We start from the raw sequence: 15,376 nt of genomic DNA on the forward strand, positions 1-15,376 counted from the left end.
GTGAAGGACAGGGAAGCCTGGTGTGCTGCAGTCCATGGGGTCGGAATGAGTTGGACATGACTGAGTGACTGAACAATGATAAAATATTATCTCAATTGATAAAGAATGTACAGTGCATAAGGGAAAGTGGGAGAAAAGTATTTTAAAAATTGGACAAGCTTAGCTAATAAAATTAGTGGTTGCAAATGTTGTTTGAGGGAAGAACATAATGAATTATGAATTAGGAAATTTTCCTCTTATGTGAAAGGAAAACAGCAAAAGTCACAGAACATTCTCATGAGTAGACATATTTATTTATTTAGAAACTGCTTATTTTCTGTGAACCAATTTCCATTTTAAGAGTTTGTGGGGTTTCCATAATGGCTCATGGTAAAGAATCCTGCCAATGCAGGAGACATGAGTTCAATCCCTGGTCCAGGAAGATACCACGTGCCTTCAGAGTAACTAAGCCTGTGAACCACAACCATCAAGCCTGTGCTCCACAGCCTGGGGGCCACAGCTCCTGATCCCACGCTCTGCCACCACTGAAGCCTGGGGGCCCTGGGGCCCATGCTCCATAACAAGAGAAGCCGCTGCAACAAGAAGGCCAGGCACCAGAGAGTGCGCCCTGCTCACCGCAACCAGAGCACACCTGTGCAGCAGCAAGGACCCAGCACAGCCCCCACCGAAGAGAAGAGCCTGTGAAAGAACAGCTGAAGCCCACCCAGTGCTGTGTCTACCCGCCCAGTGGCCTGAGCAGTGGGCGCTGCAGGCCAGCCTTCGGGGGATCTGCGGAGTAGGCAGCGAGCTCGCCTGCCCGCCTGTGGACTAGACAGCACCTCAGATCCAGTAGCGTTGCACTCAGCTGCTGAAGTGACCCATTCACGGTGAAGTCCTCCTTGGTCAGAGCTTGCTCAGCTGCCACCGGCTCTTCCCTTTTAATCTCTTCAGAATCTGCAGATGTAGAGATCAGGCACGACCTCCCAAGAGTGTTCACAGGAAACGGTGCCGCGCACGGGCAGAACTTCCCAGGTGAGCATCCGCCAAGTCAGACCCACGGACGGAGCTCCCTGGTTGCCGGGAATGGGTCGTCTCCAGAGTGCAGAGGAGAGTCCGTGTCACACAGACCGATGGTAAGAAGTTCACATACATGCCCCTGGGAGAGGCTGGCGGTCAGCCCTGGGAGGGGTGGTCAGCTGGGAGTCTTGGCTCCTGGAAGCTGCCTGGGTCTGGTTAGTGGAGGCTCCAGGAGCGAAGCGGCTGACCAGAGGAGCGGCGGCAGCAAACTGCAGCTCAGCTCGCTGGCGAGGGTTCCTGGAGGACGCAGCAGGGACAGCAGCTGGGTTTTCAGTGGCAACGATGGCATGAGCTGCCTACAGAAGCTTCTCCCAGGTTCTCTTCGGATTCCTAGTGTAGACGCCGCCACTTTTCCTTCTGTAGATGTACTGCTCCGTTGGGAAGTAAAGGTCGGTGCTACCTAAGTGGGCCCCTGCTGCAAGGAACGTGATGACGTCGTCCTTCATTTGCCGGACATCAAGGACCCAGGATAGTGTAAAAGATTCACTTCCGGTTATGACAAGAATCCAGACAGTGCCGTATGGACCACTGTCTGGGTAGCGTGGGAAAAGCCTGAGAAGATATGTTAGAGAAGCCAGATAATCTGATAAAACAAACTTGACTTTCATTCAGTTTGTAGAAATAACGCTGTGAGTTTTATTCTTTAGAAGTTTAAAATATTTTTGTAATGTCTTGGCATTTCTGAGAAACTTGTAATACATGTACAAGGTTCAAGAACCTAGAAATATAAAATACTTTATATTACATTGTTCTTCCTACCCCCTCCCTTCTTGTCAAGGCCCTGCTGCTTCCACAGTCAGCCACGTGTTTTGTTTCTCAGGAAAAGCTTCCGGAGGTTTATTTGTTTGTTTGTTTGTTTTTTCTAAGTATTTATATGGCTGTGCCTGTGAGACCTTGTTCATGGGAACTCTTAGCTGTGGCATGTGGGTTCTAGTTTCCTGACAAGGGATTGAACTCAGGCCCCTACAATGAGAGTGCAGAGTCTTAGCCCCTGGATCAGGAGAGATGGCCCAGAATGTCATTTTATGGATACACAAGCAACTATGAATATCTATTTCTTCTTCACTCCACATGTGGTGCTAATGGTAAAGAACCCACCTCCCTATGCAGGAGACATGAGGGACTCAGATTCAATCCCTGGGTCTGGAAGATCCTCTGGAGCAGGAAATGGCAACCCACTCTAGTATCCCTGCCTGGAGCATCTCCATAAGCAGAGGAGCCCGGTGGGCTACAGTCCATAGTGTCACAAAGTGTGGGACGTGACTGAGTGACTGAGCACAACCACATTTAAAACCATACATGGTCGCACAGTGTGTACAGTGTTTTATGTATCTTGCTTATATTCAGCTGACACTATCTTGGGGAATATTCTCTCTTGGGACACTATTTTCCACAAATCAGTCCAGTGAATAGACGATGTACTATAATATGCTTTACTGGTCCACATTGGAATAAACACTAATATAAAATGACATCTTGACATCACAATAAACAATGTAATGCATAACCTTAGCCTAATTTATTCCATTGCAGGAAAATGTATCAATTTCTAATGCATTAGGAATTTCTACAAATCTAATGGATTTGTAGCCTGAAGTATTTGTAACTGAAGTATAGCATGTGATAGGATGTTGATGGTAAAGTAGCACGTTGCTGGATTCCCCGCCCCCGAGGAGCTATGCAATGATCATTTCTCTTTCCTTAAGACTCAACCTCTCCTCTCCCAGATTTCTCCCCGATCTGTTATTTAAAAACATTCTCCAACCTCTTCTGCCCTTGTGACTTCTCTATAATCTGCTCCTCTTCTTAGCACTGTCCTTCATTCTCACGCCCTCATTGCCTGGCGTGGTCTCTACCTGCCATCTCAACATTGCCCATCATTGCTCCACCCACTCCCCTAGAGACAGTATCAATACGGCCAGATAGATGGTTGAGTATAGAAAAATGGTTCGTGGATGATATTGAATCACTGAGCCTGGATGAGAAGGAGACATCCACAGGGGAGTCTAAGGTAGCTGGGGAAGAAGGAGAATTTAGGTTTTATCTGTGGTCTTCATTCAGGGGAAGATGCTACAGGGCCCACCAGGGAAGGAGAAGTCAGAGTCAGAGGTAAATACTTGGGAGATGGTGTCCAGAAATTCCAGCAGGAGCTCTGGAGAGAAGAGTGAGGGAGAGCGCCTGCTGTGAAGCTGCTGTGAGTGTCGGGCAGGGACACACATGGGGCAGCAGAGAAAGGAGCAGGAAGGTGATAACAGGCTTCCCAAGGGAGGGAGGGTGTCATGGTGATAGTGATGTGCACACAGTTACACATGTCACGGAGATGAGGGAGGATGGAAAAGAGCCAGTGAGAGGGGAGGGCGGATGCAACTAATACATCCTATACACTGTTTCCTGAGAGGCCAAGAGCAGAGGCCAAGAGAGAAGCTGAGCCAGAGCACAGGACACACTGAAGGAGACATGAAAGTTGATAAATAAAAACATAGGTGTTCAAATCAAGATTGTGTTAAAACGCTCTTTTAAGAAATACAATTGGGATTTTAAGGAAATCCTTTTAAGGAATATAGAAATACAATTGCAGGTGAGATATTAATTCTTAGATGATTCACAAGAATGACTCCCCTGCCTAAAGAGTGACACCATCAGAAGCAGTTCTGTGCAGAGGAGAGCGGGGAGACGGCACAGCACAGCGGTGGAGACACGTGGTCGATGGAGACGCTGGGCCTTCACGGGTGGAGGGGGTTCCTGTAGACCCCAGGGGAGTCCTGTAGACTCCCTGTGTGCTGAGAACATTGAGCAGGAGTTACTGGAGCCATTGAGAGTCACTGTACTTGAACAGGTTTTTGTTTAAATATAATTTTATTTCTTTTTGGCTGCCCTGGGTCTTCTTTGCTGCCTGCAGGCTCTCTCCACTTGTAGCGAGCAGGGCCTGTGCTCTAGTGGGTGGTTGGGCTTTCCGCTTTGGTGGCTCCTCTTGCTGTGGAGCGCTGGGCTCTAGGATGCCTGGGCTCAGTCTTTGCGGTGTACAGACTTAATTTCTCTGTGGCATGTGGGGTCATCTGGGGACCAGAGATCGAACCGGTGTCCCCTGCACTGCAAGGTAGATTCTTAACCACTGGACCACCAGGGAAGCCCCTGTACTTGAAGTTTTCATTGGAGAAACCTAAAACATGATAAAAGTGATCTCAGCAAAAGGGGGAAGGAGCAGTGAGTGCACGGCCTGCCTTCCACCAAAGAGAGCCTGCTGGGTTTGCACAGACCCCTTTCCGTTTCTGAACCACACTTGCCTCTTTCTCCACCTAAAAACCACACATCTCTTAAATTCTCCAAGCAATCTTCCTAGTGGCTTTCTTCCATGGAAGTAGAATTTCTTTCTTTTTTTCTTCTTTTTTAACTTTTATTTGCATTTATTTTTTGCAGCATGTATTCCCAAGCCATAACTTTTTGTTTCTTCAGTTTCTTTTTTTTTTCTTTTTTTTTTAAATTTTATTTTTAAACTTTACATAATTGTATTAGTTTTGCCAAATATAAAAATGAATCTGCCACAGGTATACATGCGTTCCCCATCCTAAACCCTCCTCCCTCCTCCCTCCCCATACCATCCCTCTGGGTCGTCCCAGTGCACTAGCCCCAAGCATCCAGTATCGTGCATCGAACCTGGACTGGCGACTCGTTTCTTACATGATATTTTACATGTTTCAATGTCATTCTCCCAAATCTTCCCACCCTCTCCCTCTCCCACAGAGTCCATAACACTGTTCTATACATCAGTGTCTCTTTTGCTGTCTCATACACTGGGTTATTGTTACCATCATTCTAAATTCCATATATATGCATTAGTATACTGTATTTATGTATTTCCTTCTGGCTTACTTCACTCTGTATAATAGGCTCCAGTTTCATCCACCTCATTAGAACTGATCCAAATGTATTCTTTTTAATGGCTGAGTAATACTCCACTGTGTATATGTACCACAGCTTTCTTATCCATTCATCTGCTGATGGACAAGGAAGTAGAATTTCTACGCAAAAAATTCTATGCAATCTTTCTATGTGAATATCAGAAGAAGGTGAACATTTTGTTTGAGGTTATGGTTCTGGAAATTCAGAATTAAATATGTTTCAGCTCACATTGGCCAAACGTGCTATACCTGGCCTCAGCCTCCTGTATTTTAGTTGGCTCACTGGTGTCATTAAGGTCCTGGGATCCCTCTAGCCCCTCAACTACTGCATCCACCTCCTATGGCATGGCAAAAGAAAAAAAAGGCTCTCTGGTACCATTAATATCCCTGTTGATTGCAGATCCTGTGATCTTGCTGGTGCCTTGACTTACTGCAGCTTCCCAAGTTCTTACCTAGGATTTGTTGGCATAAAGTTCAACCAGGAAAAGCAGAAAACAAAACCTGTTTTAATGTGTCTCTTGATATTTGGTTTTGTTTTTACATTTGCAAGAGCAAAACAGAGAAAATGAAGCAAAGGATACTTTTAAACATATATGGTTAACTGATTTAGAATTACTGATTCAAAGAGTGTCTGTAAAAATAAAATGTGACTTCCACTCCCAGCTTTAAGAGGAACAGTATCTGAACTTCCTCACCTGGCACTGGTAATTAGAAAGCTGAACAAAATACTGGGAACAACTGTTTTCAGATCCTGGACAGCAGGCCATGCAGGACTAAGTTCCTAGAGTGAAGATGGATGCACAAATCCATCTGAAGACTCCTGGCTGTCTGCCTTCAGGCAATTTCCATGTTGCAGGTACAGGGAGGGGAACCCAGATGCAGCCCAGCAAAGCCCTGATCTGAGAACACAAGTGAGCCAGGGAGGTGCAGAAGGTGATATGTGTGGGGCAGGGCACACAGAGAGAGCTACTCAGACAGAAAGAATGATTACAAGTGCCTAATGAGCCCATTGAGTCTCTGTCATCTGATCACACGCAGGTGAAATTCCCCAAGGCTGGGCAGGAACAACTTTTGAGGAAAGAATTATTACTGGAGAGCTATGCATTGAGTGGGACCAGATGCCATGATCTTAGTTTTCTGAATGTTGAGCTTTAAGCCAACTTTTTCACTCTCCTCTTTCACTTTCATCAAGAGGCTCTTTAGTTCCTCTTTACTTTCTGCCATAAGAGTGGTGTCATCTGCATATCCGAGGTTATCGATATTTCTCCTGGCAATCTTGATCCCAGCTTGTGCTTCTTCCAGCCCAGCGTTTCTCATGATGTACTCCGAATATAAGTTAAATAAGCAGGGTGACAATATACAGCCTTGACATACTCCTTTTCCTATTTGGAACCAGTCTGTTGTTCCATGTCCAGTTCTAACTGTTGCTTCCTACAGGTTTCTCAAGCGGCAGGTCAGGTGGTCTGGTATTCCCATCTCTTTCAGAATTTTCCACAGCTTGTTGTGATCCACACAGTCAAAGGCTTTGGCATAGTCAATAAAGCAGAAATAGATATTTTTCTGGAACTCTCTTGCTTTTTTGATGATCCAGTGGATGTTGGCGATTTGGTCTCTGGTTCCTCTGCCTTTTCTAAAATCACCTTGGACATCAGGAAGTTCACAGTTCACATATTGGAGAAGCCTGGCTTGGAGAATTTTGAGCATTACTTTACTAGCGTGTGAGATGAGTGCAATTGTGTGGTCGTTTGAGCATTCTTTGGCATTGCCTTTCTTTGGGATTGGAATGAAAACTGACCTTTTCCATTCCTGTGGCCACTGCTGAATTTTCCAAATTTTCTGACATATTGAGTGCAGCACTTTCACAGAATCATCTTTTAGGATTTGAAATAGCTCAACAAATAGATGGGGAAACAGTGGAAACAGTGGCTGACTTTATTTTGGGGGGCTCACAAATCACCGCAGATGGTGATTGCATCCATGAAATTAAAAGATGCTTACTCCTTGAAAGGAAAGTTATGACCAAACTAGATAGCATATTAAAAAGCAGAGACAGTACTTTGCCAACAAAAGTCTGTCTAGTCAAAGCTATGGTTTTTTCAGTAGTCATGTATGGATGTGAGAGTTGGACTATAAAGAAAACTTAGCAGAGAAGAATTGATGCTTTTGGACTGTGGTGTTGGAGAAGACTCTTGAGAGTCCCTTGGACAGCAAGGAGATCCCACCAGTCCATCCTAAAGGAGATCAGTCCTTGGTGTTCACTGGAAGGACTGATGCTGAAGCTGAAACTCCAATACTTTGGCCACCTGATGTGAAGAGCTGACTCATTGGAAAAGCCTCTGATGCTGGGAGGGATTGGGGGCAGGAAGACAAGGGGACGACAGAGGATGAGATGGTTGGATGGCATCACCGATTCAATGAACATGAGTTTGGGTGAACTCAGGGAGCCTGGTGCACTGTGGTTCATGGGGTTGCAAAGAGTTGGACAGGACTCAGCAACTGAAATGAAGTGAACTGAATGCATTGAATAATGTGCAACATTCATGTGGGGCTGAGAATCCTCACCAGCCAGAGTGAAGAAACCTCCTTGAATATATGGGGCATTCAACTGAGACAGAAAATGCATATATTAGAGCTGAAACTAAAAAAAAAAAAAAGAGAGAGAGAGAGAGAGAGATGAAACTAATCACAAGCCTTAAAATAAAGGGCACATAGAATTCTACTAACAAACCTTAGCAATAATCCTCAAACGTGTCTGTTATGAAGGTAATCATTTCCTACCAAGAAAAAGCAAAATTAACACTTTCAGGAATCATACAAAGAAAACAAGCCAAAAGACATTTCTATCACCCAGGAAACTTCAAGACACTTAGGGGTCTTGTGTCAGACAAGAGGTCCGAAGTATATTTCATATTACCTCATACCCACCCACAAAAATGAATATAAACCCCTTTATATACACTGCAAATATACGAGAATATTCAAGAAATTGACTACTTTCTGGAAAAATATGAATTCTCAAGACCAATATTTAAAGCAGCTGTAACAAAAGAAAGATAAGCAAGGAAGGCTATAAAATAAATTTTTTTTCAAGAATTACTCCTGAAAATCATGTGAAGGCTATGCAAGCAAAGAACAACTGACTACAAAAGCACCACATAATTTTAGAGAATCAAGAATAGAGGAACAGAAGAAATCTGTATTTTGTGAACATAATTTAACCCTGATAGGAGTCGGACACAACTGAGTGACTTCACTTTCACTTTTCACTTGCGTTCATTGGAGAAGGAAATGGCAACCCCCTCCGGTGTTCCTGCCTGGAGAATCCCAGGGACGGAGAAGCCTGGTGGGCTGCCATCTATGGGGTCGCACAGAGTCGAAGCAACTTAGCAGCAGCAGCATGAGAACTTGACATAAGTGACATAAAACAAAACGACACACCAATTTTACCTACTATTCTTGGTCTCCTAATCCATTAAATGCTAATTAATGATATATGAATCATTGCAGAGAAATTCTCCATCTCTAAAAAAACTTAGGTTTCCTCACAATTTTTGTTCCTTTAAAGGAAGTCAAGCTGTACAGTCTAAGAAGTGCTTGCTCCAGAAGATGTGGAATATATATACAATGGAAAATTACTCAGTCATAAAATCAAATGAAATAATGCCATTTGCAGCAACATGGATGAACATGGTGATTTCACTTTAAGTGAAGTCAGACAGAAAGAAACAAGCATCGTATGACATCACATATGTGGAATATTGAAGAATGATACAGATGAACTTATTTACAAAGCAGAGGTAGAGTCACAGACATAGAAAACACGCTTATGGTTACCAAAGAGGACACGGGGGTGTGGGAAGAGGTGAGTCAGGAGTTTGGGGTCAGTACGCATGCACTGCTGTGTGTACACCAGGTGACACAAGGAGCTGCTGTGTAGTGGGGGAGCTGTACTCAGTATCTTGTGACGACCTGTAACGGGAAAGAATCCGGAAGAATATATAGTCGCTCAGTTGTGTCCAACTCTTTGGGACTCCAGGGTCTGTACCTGCCAGGCTCCTCTCAAAGGACGGGCCACAAGGAGCTGGGCACAGCAGAGGGACTAACCACACAAGTCCTACTCTGCTCGTTCTCAGCCAACTTGGAGAAAGACAGGATGCCTTGTCAGTGCTGCAGTAAAGTTTTCTCTAAGATGCCTGCCCTGTAGGGAACAATTTGAGCATATTCTGAACTTCAGTTGTGCTTGCAAGTAATTTTGTCAGGAGAAAGAGTTGGTGAAAGAAAGCACAGCTGACCCAGGGGAAACTAACCAGGCGGGAAAACACAAAACACTGCTTAACACACAATAAACACTAAACTGATTGAGGACATTGCAGGAAGTGTCATAATTCATGCTCCATTTGTCCACACTTAATTGAGTGTGCTCAGTTAAGACACTCTGTGTCTAGAGTGTGCTGTCATTCTTGGCTAATTTAAAATATAGTGTATTAGTAGGAAATTGCAGGCATAATAAGGCAAACAGATCAGGAGATAACTGTCCTCGAAAAGAGAGTTGATGACTTACAGTTCCCAAGAGGAGGGACAGGCCACACCATTGGGCCACACGGGAAAGGACCGGACTTGTCCGCAGATTGAGGGAGGGGAATTAGGTACAGGGACCTTTACTGTGACTCCTCAGGAGGAACAGTGAGCTGGGTGCGCAGGCTCAGGACTGGCTGGTGCGCGTGATGTTAGCGGCCATCCTCGGTGTCTGCCTCTGGGTGACAAGGGAAGGGGACAGTGGCTCGGAGCGCATTTTAATTGTCACCTCCTCAGAGACACATCCCCATGTGCATCTGTGGTGACAGCTCCCCCATGTCTCCTGCCCTTACCACCTCGGTCCTTCACGGCACCAGGGCTGGCCCTGTCTGCACCTGCTGGGGCTCGTCACCCATCCGTCCTCTGTCCCGGGACTCCTTTCCTCCCCACCCTCCCACCGCCCCAGCTCCTCTCTTCCTGCTGTGCCGTGTCCCGCCCTTCACTCCATGGAGCTGACTCTTCTACAAGCTATTCTGTTTATTCCTTGTCTCGCTCCACAGTGTCAGCTCTGTGGGAGCAGCAGAATCCTTTCTTTTTAAAGTGTGGTGGTTTTCTGTCTTATTCTCCTCTTGAATGTCAAGGACTGTGAGGTGTCGTGGCTGGGTCCCTGCCCCCAGCACAGGCCTGGCACAGAGCACATGCGCTCTCAGCATTTGGGAAGAACCAGCAGTTGCTGCCCCCCAGGGGACTGTTAAAAACAAGACAACAGCCCCAGAGGAGTTGCTTAGTTAGGAACCATGCTAGCAAAATAGACGACGTAAATGCAGTTTTGGCTCTTCCAGAAATGAAATCTTGAACCAGTCAGCCAGGAATCTTCTGATTATCACTAGTTAAGTCATCTGCCTGAGAAAGCTTTCCAGCCTTTAATGGAAAGTAACCTCACAGTAACCACTTGGATTCTTTGCCCAGTACAACTTCCTTGTTCCTGATCCCTTATGCCTATAAAAGTCTTTTATTTTGTGCAACTCCTCAGAGTTTCTAACTGCTAAATTGGATGCTGCCTGATTCATAAATCTTTAAATAAAGTCACTAAGATTTTAAAATTTTACTCAGTTGAATTTTATTTTAATAGGGTGTATAGCTTATTTTGGAGATGGCAATGGCACCCCACTCCAGTGCTATTGCCTGGAGAATCCCAAGGATGGGGGAGCCTGGTGTGCTGCCTTCTATGGCATCGCACAGAGTTGGACACGACTGAAGTGACTTAGCAGCAGCATAGCTTATTTTAGGATTATATTTGGCTTTTAAGAGATTGTTATAGATTCAATCGAGCTTACTGTGAATGATGTCAGATTCAGGATCTCCGAAGATGATTTAGCTTCAGGACCAAGGACCAGGATTGATCACTCAAGAGCGTTTGTGTAGCAGAGTTTTATGACAGTGGGAAAAAGGCAAAGAAAGCTTGTGACATGGACAGCAGAAGGGGGTGGGGAGTGCCCCCCTTGCTAGTGTTAGCAAGGGAGGTATATACTTTTTAAATTAGTTACTACAGTAAATCAAAAGAATGTCTCAGGTTTGTGAAAGTTTTACCAGACCCACTCCCACAATTAGCATTTTAGGATAACAGGATTAGATTTTAACAGAAAGATCCTACCAGACCCATTCCCATAATATACATTCTAAGATATCAGGATTAATCAGAAGGTTTTCAGAAAGGAGAAACTGTCCTCAAGCAGGATACATTGTTCTTATATGATCCTTAGTACAGAGTTTAAGTGGCTCAGATGATAAAGCATCTGCCTACAATGTGGGAGACCTGGGCTGGATCCCTGAGTTGGGAAGATCCCCTGGAGAAGGAAATGGCAACGCTCTCCAGTACTCTTGCCTGGAAAATCCCATGGATAGAGGAGCCTGGTAGGCTACAGTCCATGGGGTTGCAAAGAGTCAGGCATGACCGAGCAACTTCACTTTCTTTCACAGAGTTTAAACTGAGTTGTGTAATCATCAGTTCTGGGCCTAAAGAAAGAAAGAAAACAAAACAAAAAAAATGTTTTAAGTGACTAAGACTAAGGAATGTAGAGAAAAAAAGATGTTTGTCCTTTCCTCCTCCTTGAGAACTCCAGACCCTCTCTCCTCGGCTTCCCCAAGACTTCTTATCAACCTGCTTAGGAATTGACTCTCTCACTTTGAGCACCTCTTCAGCCTGTGAGCTCGATGAGAACATCGGGCCAGAAAGATAAAAGACCTTGAGTAAATGTTATGATGACTGAATAGCTGTACAGATAAAATGACTACACAGAGTCCATGAGAAGGTTACATTCACTGAAGTTTAGCTTTTTCTTCCTCCTCCCTCCCTCTTTCCATAACAGAAGTTCAAGGGATTTATATCACCCTCACCTCATAAGGAACTTCAGTGGTCTGGGTGAGTTTTATCTTTTCTTTATTTTTACACTGGAAGACATTTCATGACTGTACCCCTCAAAACTGAGAAAATTACTACTTGAGGGGCAGGAACACTTCATGTTGTCTGAGTCAAAACAGAACACTACATGAACACAGGATATTGAGGAGGTGGCTGGGCCCCTGGGCAGCTGGAAGTAGGGAGACAAAGGCAGAAGGGTGCTGTTTCCACCTCCCTCCTCCCAACATGACACACTTGTCCCTCTTTGTACTTAATCAATCCGATCCTGATTATCTGGAGATTGACATGTCTGCTGGCAGATGGTGTGGTCTTAGGCCACAGCATTGCAGGCCACCAGACCTCAGTTCTGAGCTGTTTGCCAGACCTAGGACAAGTCTTCAGCGTCTTGGATCTGCTGTTTCTATCCCTGAGCATTGACAGCGGTACTCCCTATGTGAGGGCCCAGAGGCAGAGGCATCGGCACTTGGGATTGGTCACTGGGAAAGGCTGCAGCCCTGTGAAGGCTGCCCCTAGAACCCCAGCCGGAACACGAGTGGTACGTGGAATATCTGGATGAAGCAGTGAGGATGCCAGCGAGAGACACTCAGTTGGTGCCAGGACAGCATTGAATTAGAGCACTGGGCTTTTCTCCACTCACTTCCAGACGGTCAGGCCCTATTGCCACTGGCCACATACCCTGAGTGATATCCATCTCCTGGGAACTCCAAGTCACAGCCTGGTGGCTGGGCCTCCAGAGGGCTGAAGGATGTGTCAGGAGCGGTTTGCCCACAGATGCTGGGTGCCACAGGGCTCTGACAGGGGCTGGTGAGGCTGGCATGGCAGGGCCCCACAGCACAGGGTATTGGGGTGCCTGGTCGGGGCTGCCATCATCTAGGGCCATGCCACCATGAAGGCACCTGTTAATTTCTGAGCTCAGAAGCTAAAGCAAGGTTGAACCTGATTAGTACTTGGTTGCAAGACCACCTGGAAAGACCAGGTGCTGTGGACTTTCCCACTTGTCTCTCCTTTCATCTCTCTCTCCATTTGCCACCACCGCCCCCCCCCCCCCCCACCCCCAGCACAGTTGGGCTCTCCTTTGGCCACAGGGAGCTGCACCTATTGTTGAGTCTTGGCCTGGGTGGGTGCTGTTGGGAGTTCTGACAATGGGCAGCACAGTTGGGCTGGCGTCCTCTGTGCTTGCTGGCCGCTGTGGGTTGGTGGGCAGGTTGAGTGCCTACAGGAAGGCAGTACTTTACGGCATGGAACTGTCTGCATAAAATGGTTCTTATGGTGACATTGGACCTCTGTGTATTTTCCACATTAAAAGAACTGTAGCATGTCTGTGTGTGTGTGTGTGTGTGCATGTGTTAAAGACTTAGGAAAATTCTGAAGCCAAACAAAAAATTGGATCACATGATAAAATATGAATAAGCTTCAAAAACATGACACTGTGTAAGAAACCGGACCTAAATGGCCACAGTTGTACAAACCCATGTGCTTGAAATACACCGAATAGACAATTCCATGAGGATGAAAGAGTGAGGAATGTGGAATTAAAAGTGACTGATTAAGGAACACTAGGTGTCTTTGTAGGGAGATAAAATATAAAATATTCTGGATTAGATAGTGATGATGGCTACACAACTATAGAGATAGGCAATCACTAAAATATAGTGCTCAAAGGAGAATTTTTGGGTATATGATATATATCTCAACTTAAAATGATTAATTTGATTTTTTTCAAAAATAACAAAACCCACGTATTATCCTCAGTGCTTTATTTGGTTCTCACTCTAAGCTCTGTAGACATAAACAAAGGTGCCTGTGTCTGTGTGTGCATGCTCAGTCGTGTTTGACTCGTTGTGACCCCACGGCCTGCAGATGGCCAGGCTCCTCTTTTCATGGAATTTTCCAGGCAAGAATACTGGAGCGGTGGCCGTTTCCTACTCCAGGATATTTTCCCGATCCTTCACTGTTTCTTCAGAATTTGTCTCCAGAGCAAGGAGTCAGCCACCACCACTCGCCTAGGCTGAGACTCAGGGCACACAGAGGAGTGGGACGCGCTCTGGTGGGAAAGAGGGAAAGCATGTCCTACTCAGAGCGTGTAGTGTGGGGAAGCCGGAGGCAGGCTGGGAGGAAGAGGGCCGTCCCAGGTGACTGCTTAGATGACAGATTTGGTTTCCCCCATTTGGTACTAAATTGAAAGGAAGGAAAATAAGAAAGGTGGCAGTCACTGACCACGCACTGAATCCTGGAGCCCATTGCTGCAGGGGCTGGGGTCTGGCTTTCCAGGTCGGCTGTTGCAGGGCAGGGCCTCGTGGCTGGAAGGAGAGGTTCCCCAACTTCACAGTATATGAAGAAAGTTCTTCATTTCAATATCCTTCTCTGGTCGTCTTCAATTGGATACTCTGTGGATAAACTTGAAACTGTTTCTTAAATTAACTGCAAACAAAGGTAATAATTACATTATTGTTGAGTTACAATGATAATGGTGATTTTCATTATAATTAATTTCGAGATTTCTCATTGAATACCTACATTACAGTACATATATTAACAAGAATCAGGCCATCTGGTCGACCTCGCCACAGTAGCCACCAATCTGTCGGCTTTGTGATCCTCACACAGATGTATCCGCGTCTCATACCCGGGAAACACAGCGCCTCCACACAGACACCATCCTTTCCACTCCTGAGCCCGAGGAGAATAGAAGGGACGCCGGGCGCCCCTCGAATAGATGCAGCCCGACCCGCAGGAAACCCATCTGCGGAGTCCTGAGCACGTCACCGGGAACCGAGGCCGCCTGGGAGCAGCCTCAGCGCCGCGAAGGCAGCGGGACGACCGTTCCCCCAAGGTGGCAAGGAAGCGCTTCCGGGTGCCCTTTGGGGAGGAGGACGGGCGGCCGGTGGTCCCTTGCGGTGCCTCCTGTTCTGGACACCAGGGCCGGCCGTCTCCGGGGAGAGGACACACGTTTGTGAATCGGGACTATCGGGGTCCATGGGGGAGGCTGGGAAGACTGGACATGTCTGCGTGCATCCGTGTGGTCCGCACCTCCGGGCGAGTGGGAAACATCGAGAGGCTGTAACCCCGCGGACGCCGGCGCCATGCCCTTTCCTGCTCGCGCTCAACTGCCCCGGCGGTGCCCGCGGGCAGAAGGGGCCCCGCGGCGCGCTGGTCCACCGGGCCGGGCAGCGACACCGACCGACACCGACCGACGCCGCCCGCCCTGTCCGCCGACCTGCAGCCCGAATCTCCGGCAACAGCAGGCTCTTCCCGGGTCTCATGACACCGGGAACGTTGCCGCTGTCACCCCGGCCTCTGGAGCTCTGCCCCGGGCTTGGTGGCCGAACCGTAGCCCTTCGCGGGAGTCGCCAACGTTCCCCAGGAAGGGACCGGCTCACGGCGGCCGCTGGGTGGCTCCCGACGGGCGGCGCACACTGCCCCGGGCGGACCCCTACCCTTGGGAGGCCAGAGCGCAGCGGGGGGCGTTCTTACGCCCGGGACA

At 46.9% G+C, this 15,376-nt stretch overlaps 1 pseudogene; it reads right to left on the bottom strand.

Moving 5' to 3' along the window:
- Positions 1 to 271: 271 nt before the first annotated feature.
- On the bottom strand, positions 272 to 14,243 carry LOC139180386 (small ribosomal subunit protein uS2-like; annotated as a pseudogene).
- Positions 14,244 to 15,376: the final 1,133 nt, after the last annotated feature.

The sequence above is a fragment of the Bos indicus genome, chromosome 28, assembly GCF_029378745.1.
Source record: "Bos indicus isolate NIAB-ARS_2022 breed Sahiwal x Tharparkar chromosome 28, NIAB-ARS_B.indTharparkar_mat_pri_1.0, whole genome shotgun sequence".
NCBI lineage: Eukaryota > Metazoa > Chordata > Mammalia > Artiodactyla > Bovidae > Bos > Bos indicus.